The sequence below is a fragment of the Amblyomma americanum genome, chromosome 6 (assembly GCF_052857255.1).
Source record: "Amblyomma americanum isolate KBUSLIRL-KWMA chromosome 6, ASM5285725v1, whole genome shotgun sequence".
Classification (NCBI taxonomy): domain Eukaryota; kingdom Metazoa; phylum Arthropoda; class Arachnida; order Ixodida; family Ixodidae; genus Amblyomma; species Amblyomma americanum.
The window spans coordinates 3,115,185-3,124,078 of record NC_135502.1 but is presented as its reverse complement, the minus strand read 5'-3'; the positions used below and the strand labels follow the sequence as shown (position 1 = coordinate 3,124,078).

Below are 8,894 nucleotides of genomic sequence, written 5' to 3'. Positions count from 1 at the left end.
TAGAGACAGCGTCGGGGCTCCCCGATAATGCCTCCACTGATCTACTCTTACAGCTAGGAGTCCACAATACCCTTGACGAAATCATCGAGGCTCAGCACACGGCACAGATCGCACGCCTATCAAGCACCAAAGCGGGCCGAGAGATTCTCGTCAAGCTCGGCCTGAACACCATAGCAGAAAGGGACAACGTCCTGCAGTTACCTAAAGTCATGCGAGAAACAATTAAAGTGTTCCCCTTCCCAAGTAACGTACACCCGGTCCACAATCAAGGACGAAGACTTGCCCGCGCCAAAGCCCTCGCTGTGGACGCGGCAAGGTTTCCCGACGAGACAGCTTTCGTGGATGCAGCCTACATACCGGGAAAGCATGCCTACTTGGTAGCAGTAATCGACGGACACGGGCGAACGCGCAACTCACGCTTTACACCAAGAATCCAGAGGTAGGTTAACAAGCAGCGATAGCACTAGCTCTCAAAGACTCGAGCTTCACAACTGTCTGCAGCGACTCTAGAGCAGCCACACGAGCTTTCGCCAAGGGCGGAATAGACAAGACGACGCTACGAATCTTAGGGGGAAGTAACATCACCGATCACTCCATCGTATGGTTCCCCGCACACATGGGTAGCTGAGGGGGTGGTCTGCGGAATCTCAACGAGATCGCACACGAGGCGGCGCGAGGACTCATCGACCACGTCCCTCCGGTTTTTTCCGCTACCCGACATATCGAGTACAGGGGTCAGTTATTCACGTACAACGAGCTCACTAAGCACTTTTATTTAGGCAGACGAGAGTTTCCTCTCCCGGATAAGAAATTAACCCGCAGCCAGTCGGTCACGTTACCCTTGCTCCAAACGAACTCATACCCCAACCCCTGGCGCATGAAGCACATCGACCCAGACTACGAAGGACAACATGTGTGTGAACAGTGCAGTGAACGTGTAGACTTGAACCATATGCTGTGTGGCTGCGCATCGAGTGACGCCTACGCCATGAAGAGGGAACATTGGGACAAAGTGATAAAAAGTGCTTCACTACACGACCAGCTTCGGGCTGTCCAGGAGGCCCGCGCGGCGGCGGAGAGCTTCGGGCTCTCTTTGCCGATGTGGGAACTGCCCTTTACACCTGGCGCCTAGCCGAGTGTACTTCAGGACCCCTGCTGTGGGATGTAAAGTTTTACCACCAACACCACAGGCCGGCTTCTTGAATTCCATAGTTCTCGGCCAACCTCCGCTATCGAATCAACCATCTGGTGCTGGTGCACTTGAGTACGATGTACTTTACGCCTCTCTGAACCATAAGAGGGTAGGTACAATCGAAGACGCTAATGGCCCTGACATCTTGTCGAGTGCGCATGTTGAGCTCAAGTTCATTCATTAAATTATACATTAACAGAAAATACAATGAAATTAGCACAGAAGGAAATCCCATAATAGACGACTGTCGGGGGGACCCAGTAGAGCAAAGCAAGTGTGGTAAAATCGCAAACCATAGGAATCAGTGTATTAAGTAATTAGTATAAAAATACTACCCAAAAAAAAGAGTGCTGAAAAAAATTTGTCAATAAAAAGAGAAGAGAAAGTACGTACAGTGTCGACTTAAGTGTATAAAAGAGCCAAAACAAATTTAACTGGCTGTTACTGTTCAAGCATATTAACAACGCAGAAAGTCGATTAAATATAGTTTAAGTGAACATTGAACGACACTTTTATTTCGCATGGCAAGGTATTCAAATAGAATATGCCGGAAAACTTCGTAGCAAATTTTTCATAATTAGTCTTCACTTTACGCAAAATAAAGTATGTTACACTGTTTAAATTTGTTAGGATTAGCATTTAGAAAGTAATCAGTAAGGCCATTAATATGAGTGTGATGATTAAATAGCTTCTACATAGTTATGGAGAATGTTAGACTGAATAATTGTTGAAGTGGAAGTACGCCCAAACTGCGGTTTAGTGGTAAAGAATGCGTCGGGAATTAACTGAATGACATGCGCCTTGATTTTGAAGGCGTTGAAGTCTTTGGATACATGTGATATATGCAATTCCCCAAAAATGCATGCAGTAGCTGAGGTGATTATTATTATATGCATAATATAATAAACGTATGATGTGCGGCTGAAAATATGCACGTTTGTGATAATAATATGTGTGCAGAACGAAATTTTACGCATGATCGAGTAATTGAACATTGAGATAAAAGTTTAAGTACTTATTAAGGGGTACACCAGAATGTTGGAAGTCTCGGAGATAGGAAGGGCATACTTATCAAGTGTCTGTATTGGCGGAACGTACATGATTATGAGAAAATGAAATACCATGAAAGTTATTTTCTGGGGGTTCCTTTGCAGCATGTTGTTTTTGCACCACTGGTTACTGTTATTTATTGGTATGTTAAGTTTATGCCGAAGAGTGGTATTGGATTTGTGTGAAGTGCAAATTGTTTTATCATCCGCATATAAAACGAATTTTATCTGATTTAGTGTGACAGATAGATCGTTAATGAACATTAAAAACAGTAACAGGCCTTGTATCGATTCTAGGGGGACACATATAGCCTGAAGGGTAGAGAAAGTATTCATCATAAGAACAACTTGTGATCGGTTAATTAACTACGGACGAACAAGAGAGGTGGAACCAGAAATTCCAGATGATTCTAGTTTATGAACAATTATGCGGTGGTTAATTGTGTCGAAAGCTTTTATTAGATCAGTGAAGATCGCTTCAACATTTGAACCACTGTCAGTATCTTGTTAGATATTTTCAGTGAAATTTATTATTGCTACTTGGGTGGAATAACCCGGTCGGAAGTCAAACTATTGAGGAGCGAAAAGGTTAAATGTAGTCATGTAATTCATTATTCGCGCGCAAAAAACCTTCTCGTTTATTTGGCTGAATAAGTGGAAAATATGGATAGGGTTGTAAGTATTTATGCGGTTACGATCGCCTGTTTTAACAGCGAGGATTATTTTAGCAGCCTTACGACAATCTCTAAAAACACCTCTTTTGAACATTACGTCAACTTTTCTTGCCAAAATTTTAGATATGTCTTCAGACATGGCTTAACTTAAGAAAGTTGAATAGAATCTAGTTCTGCACCGGTTATTTTGAGCGATTTAATGACTTGATGCCCTTCTGCAGATGTAGGACGTAAATAAAAAAGGCAGGAGCAACATTGCTAGGAAAGTGAAGGGGTTACTCACGTAAACCCCGAGAAAAGTTATACTGGTCGCTAAAAGCATTGCCAGCGTCAGTAGGGTTATTAATTGCTACATTTTCGCATCTTGCTTTTGTAAGACAGGTTTCGTGGCTATCATTGTTAAGAAATTGCTTAATAAGTTGCGTTTGATCTGGTGCCATTTCAATTTTTTTAATGCGACATTTGCAGTAATTACGCTTTACAAGTTTCAGCACTGCTGAGACCAACGTTAAACTATAGTCAGCATACAAAGGTATCAAGGCATGCTAAGCAAAGCTGTTTGCAATAATTTTCGTCAGTAAAAATTAATTCTTTGGCTCTCTCTGGCAATGTCACACAAGCAAAAGATGCATTTTTGCCGAAAAAATTTCATTCAATTATTTTCCCGCTTGCCGATTCAAATTGGTGACGTCCTCACCGAAGAGGACGGGCTGGCGTTGTTTTCAAGCCAATGACGGTGTTAAACTGCGCCTCTGGAATCCGGGGCCAAAAGTCGGTGGCGAAACACGCAATTTACTTGCGAATTAGGGCAGTGACCGCAGAACAAGTATTTAGTATTTGTTTCTGCTTGCTTATTAATGATTTATAAATACGTATAACGAAAAATTCATCCTGGAGCGGGCTTCGAGCCTGGGACTACCGCTTCACCCCTAAACATTTTGACCTACACTGTACTCAGTTCGAGTTGTTGATCAATTCGCTCTGGCACTACCGTAAGCTTGCCGTCCCGGTTGGCTCAATTGGTAGAGCGACTGTATCAGTGACGCGGTGTTACCGGGCACGAACCCCGAGCCAGGACGAATTTTTCTTTAACTACGAAGTTTCTGAGAAAGCTGTGTAGCTTTCCACTATAGCTGTGTGGCTACGCTTGGGTGCATGCCAGTCAGTGAGCACTCTTTTATTACAAATCTACTCCACCTTGGGGGATTCGCCTAAACACTTCACTAACACTGTTCCCACTTCAAGTTATTGGTCAAGTAGCTCTCGCCCTACCATACTCTTGCCGTCCGGCTAGCTCAGAGACCAAGACGTTGTCCCTTCCGGTTGCGTTTCGCGATGTTCTCTGCAACAAAGGTTCAATCTGCCTCTGGCCGACGTACTGTTCAGGTTAACGCTGGCAGTAATGACTAAAGTATTGTGCTCCCTCGCCTTTGAACCGGTAAGCTCGTCGTTGACTGTTTTCCTGCATGCTGACCTCGCAGGAAGCCCATGCTATGCCCAGGACTTGAGGGATGTCTTGTAGACTGTTGTGGACCTAAAATAAATTAGTTCCATCGGACAATTTCAGATGTCTGATGTCTGGATGGGGACCTGCAAATCGGCTCAATCTAAGGATAAGCTCATATCATGTGCCGACTTGTTGGTCAAGGACCGTCGCTGCATTATCGTAAACCCGAAGCCAAAAGAAGTCAAAATGGAACCACGTCGAATTGGAAGGAAGTCATGGCATCGTGACGCAAGCTGCCCCACCCCCGAAAACAACAGCGTCACCACTTTCCGGACTTAAAACGAGCTACGCGGCTGGAATCTTCAGAGGGCACGCCGGGACCGCCACGGACGCCGCAATGAATCATTTCGTGCTATTTGCACAGGTTCGTTTCAATCACTGTGTGCGTTGCTTTCGTAGTGACAATCGATGCATCGTTGTCCTGCCGTGCCCGGCAAAGTGCATTTTGATGCTTGATGAACCATGGACCGTTACTTTGCTCTTGCTCGCTGGAGAAGTCGAGACTAACCCGGGGCCTCCCCCTACTGAGCCTCAACACGATGACATTAAAAAGTTATTACAAGACATGCAGGCAGCCCTGCAGACTTCCATAGATAATGTTTCCGCCTCACAAAATCAGCTCGAAAAAGCAATGAATGAAAAGTTCACTGAACTTAATGATACCCTCAAGGTTCTAGCTCAGCACACTGAAGAAGTAAATCTTCTAAGGTCTGAGGTTTCTTCACTAAAAAAAGTTGTCTCTGCACAACAAAAGAAACTCGATGATTTCAAGGACAGAAGCCGACGCCGTAACCTTATAATTGTTGGGCATCTTGCGGAAGACGATGGAAATCCTACCACCTTGATGGAAAACATACTTGATGAAATCTTTAGCCGTAAGCTGGGTGTAACAGTTACTAGCGTCGAAAGGGTGCACAGACTGGGTAAAAAGAAAGGTGATAAGCCCAGACCAGTCATACTAAACTTCTATGATTACAATGAAAAGATGCATGTACTGCAACACTGTTCTAAGCGCAAGGATTCGGAAATTTTAATTTGCCATGATTTTCGCGAGGCCACATTAGATAAGCGCGCCAATCTTTGAAAGTATGGTAAGCTGTTCAAATCCATGGCCAGCAAGATATCTCTTGACTACGATAGGCTTCGTGTAGATAATGATGTCCACATTTGAGATGAAGTTAACTCGAAAGTAGTGAAATTACAGAAACCTAATACCGCTAAAGTGACCACATGATCCAAAGCCAAATCGCTCCGATTTTCTTTATTAAATGCAAGAAGTCTTGCTAACAAAGCAAGTCAGCTTGAAGACATTTTCCTTCACGATCCCCATATACTGGCAGTTACTGAAAAATGGCTGCCACCCCAAATCACTGACTTTGAAATTGTGCCCCCTTCCCATAAGATAGTGAGGCGATACAGCGATGGGCGAGGAGGTGGTGTGGCTGTGATAGTAAAAAAAGAACTTGAATTCGTCTTATTCGATCATATTACGGATCCCGAAAGCATTTGGTGTAAAATCAGTTATCGCGACTTCTCCACTCTGCTCGGCGTCATTTATAGAGCCCTCCGAAGCCCAGCATCCTTCATCGTAAAACTGACTGATCATCTTGAGGGCTTAATAAGGCCTAATCAAAAATATGTGCTAGCCGGTGATTTAAGCTTGCCTGGTATAAACTGGAGCTCTTCAAAAATAACAGAATTGCATGATGCCGAGAGTGCGCGTCTGCTCCTTGCAGCAGTTTTTTCTCATGACCTAACACAGCCGGTTACTGCTCCCACACGTGTGACGGAAACAACTGCAACGACCCTTGATCTCATATTTTTTTTTAAATTTTGCTGAATATTGTAATGCGTCCATAACGTAAGGCGTCGCTGATCGTAAGTCCGTCCATATAAATTTAAGCACACATGGGAGCAAAGTACTGCCTTCTCTACAGGCCTATTTCACTTATATGTGAGTGTCGCAATTTGCTTGAGCACATTATAGCTCATCATATATCCAACTATCTGGAATCTTTCAACTTATTTGCCGAATTTCAGCATGGGTTTCGTAAAAACGTGTCCACTACAACAAAGCTATTATCCGTAATTCATGATTTCTCTCTGGCCATTGATAATCGTGAACAAATAGATGCAATTTTCCTGGATTCATCTAAGGCATTTGATTGTGTGCCGCACAACTTGCTTATTGAGAGGTTAAAAAAAATCGGGATGCCGGACATTCTTATCAGTTGGTTGCAAGCGTACCTACAGATTCTCAGACAATTTGTTGATTGTGGTGGAATGAGGTCTGAGACTCTCCATGTTCTGTCAGGAATACCGCAAGAATCAGTGCTGGGACCGCTTTTGTTCCTCATATATATTAATGATATTGCTCGAAATGTTGATGAAGGTATCATTGTTAAATTGCTTGCCGATGATTGTGTCATTTATTCCGTCATCAAGAATTCTTCGTGTCAGCGACTACTGAATGCCAATTTATTATAAACTCGTGGACTGGTGTGAACAACGGGCGATGAAAATCAAATTTTCTAAAACCGCGTCAATGACAATTACAACTTAAGAAACATCCCCTACAATGTTTACCAAATTGGAGATCAATGCATAAATGCAGTCACGTCCATTAAATATCTAGGCCTGACAATTACTAACAATATTAAATGGGATATGCATCTCAGTCATATACGCTCGAAACTATTCAGGAAGTTATGCTACCTACGCAAGAAACTAAATGGGACCGCATCCAGCGTAAAACTTGTAGCATATCGCACTATGATTCGACCAGTCCTAGAGTACGTCTCTGCTGTGTGGGATCCGTGCTATGTAAAAAACATCGAGCAGGTGGGGCGCTTTCAACGTCATGCAGCCAGGTTCATCTCATCCGATTACGGGAAACGTTCTTCCGTTACTAATATGTCGAGGCAGCATAAGTTAAAGCCGCTCCAGGTGCGCAGACAGATTGCCAGGTTCAAAATTTTTGCGCTTACTATATCATAACAAAACAGGATTGCCACGTGATTCGTATTTACTTTCTGCACCACAAAGATCATTAAGGCTGAACCACACAAAAGTGATACGGCCCCACAATGCCAGGGCTCAGCAGTTTCAAAAATCTTTTTTCCCATGCACAATCAAACAACGGAATCACCTGCCTGCTTCGATTGTTGAATGTGCTAACAGTAATACCTTTGAGCGTTCTTTGCAAACTTACCTTTTGTAAGCCTCTCCTGCCTGCAGAATTTCGAAATAAATAAATAAATAAATAAATAAAATAAATAAATAAATAAATAAATAAATAAATAAATAAATAAATAAATAAATAAATAAATAAATAAATAAAATCAAGCTCCTGTGGCTTCCCAAACGCTTGGAAGATGCCTTTATACGTGAGGCACTTCAGGCGTGCGAGAAAGTCACGTCGATATCTGCAGAAAACTGGGAAGTTGCAGATATGGAGCAGGCGAGGACATTAAGCCGGGATATTACTTTGTCTCTTCCTGACGGGTCACAGTTGCCAACATTCCACATCTGCTGACCGTGTGTGGCGTTCACCGCCTTGTCCTAACCCCTGGACAACCACCCCTCTCTCTTCGCTGAAAACGCGTTGGGTACATTCGTCGGCATTGTCGAACGCCCGCTGGAGTTTCGGCCGTATAGCTGAGGAATGCGCGGTTACGTATGCAAACGAGCTGCGGCATCGCGTACGGGCACCTGATGACGCATTACAAGAACACAATATGGACTCTTCGGAAGTACTTGACTCGACCGGAGATCATCCTGTCGCTGCCGTGGCCGAATCGTCCAGTGTTGCTCCGAAGCCTACGAGGACAGTAGAAAGGCTCCTACAGCATCTGACGGAAACGCGGTGAGCAGCGCTGAACTGCTTGGCTGTGAAAAACCTGCCCCATTCTCGTCACGGTCTGCACGTTGCAACCGACGGTTTTAATGAATCGGGTAGCGAAAGATTCTCATTTACCAGCATTGGAAAGTTTTACTGACACAGGTGACCTTACTGCCACTTTACCAAGAGACCGATGCTAATGTGCTATGCCCAACAAAAAATTTTACGACAGTTTACTTTCTTTAACAATAAAACTTCGTGCTACGCCCGAGATTGAGAGTTTAGCAGCTGCCATGAAAAGAAGGGACATATTGCAGTGTTTTTATATAACGAAGCTAGCTTTTTTTAAAGCGGCATTGATAAGCTTTTGCTGCTCAAACCGTCATCTTTATGTCGCTGCATCGTTCTGAGGAAACAGATCGAATTAAGCAACAGCTTAGAGTAAAATACCGTATTATTTCGACAAAGCTCTGGTAGAAGTTCTACCTGCGTAAAATGAAAGATGTAAGGGAAATATACGTTGGCCTCCACGAGTATTCGAAGAAGCTCGACAGCGATCGCTCTGGGAACTCCCGTGGGCCCGCTTTTGGGGCTCCTGGAAAGGGGCAAGGCGAAGGGTGGAGCAAAATAT

At 43.7% G+C, this 8,894-nt stretch overlaps 1 pseudogene; it reads left to right on the top strand.

Annotated features, from left to right (window-relative positions):
- Positions 1-4,250: 4,250 nt before the first annotated feature.
- Positions 4,251-8,291, top strand: LOC144094449 (uncharacterized; annotated as a pseudogene).
- The last annotated feature ends 603 nt before the right edge of the window (positions 8,292-8,894 follow it).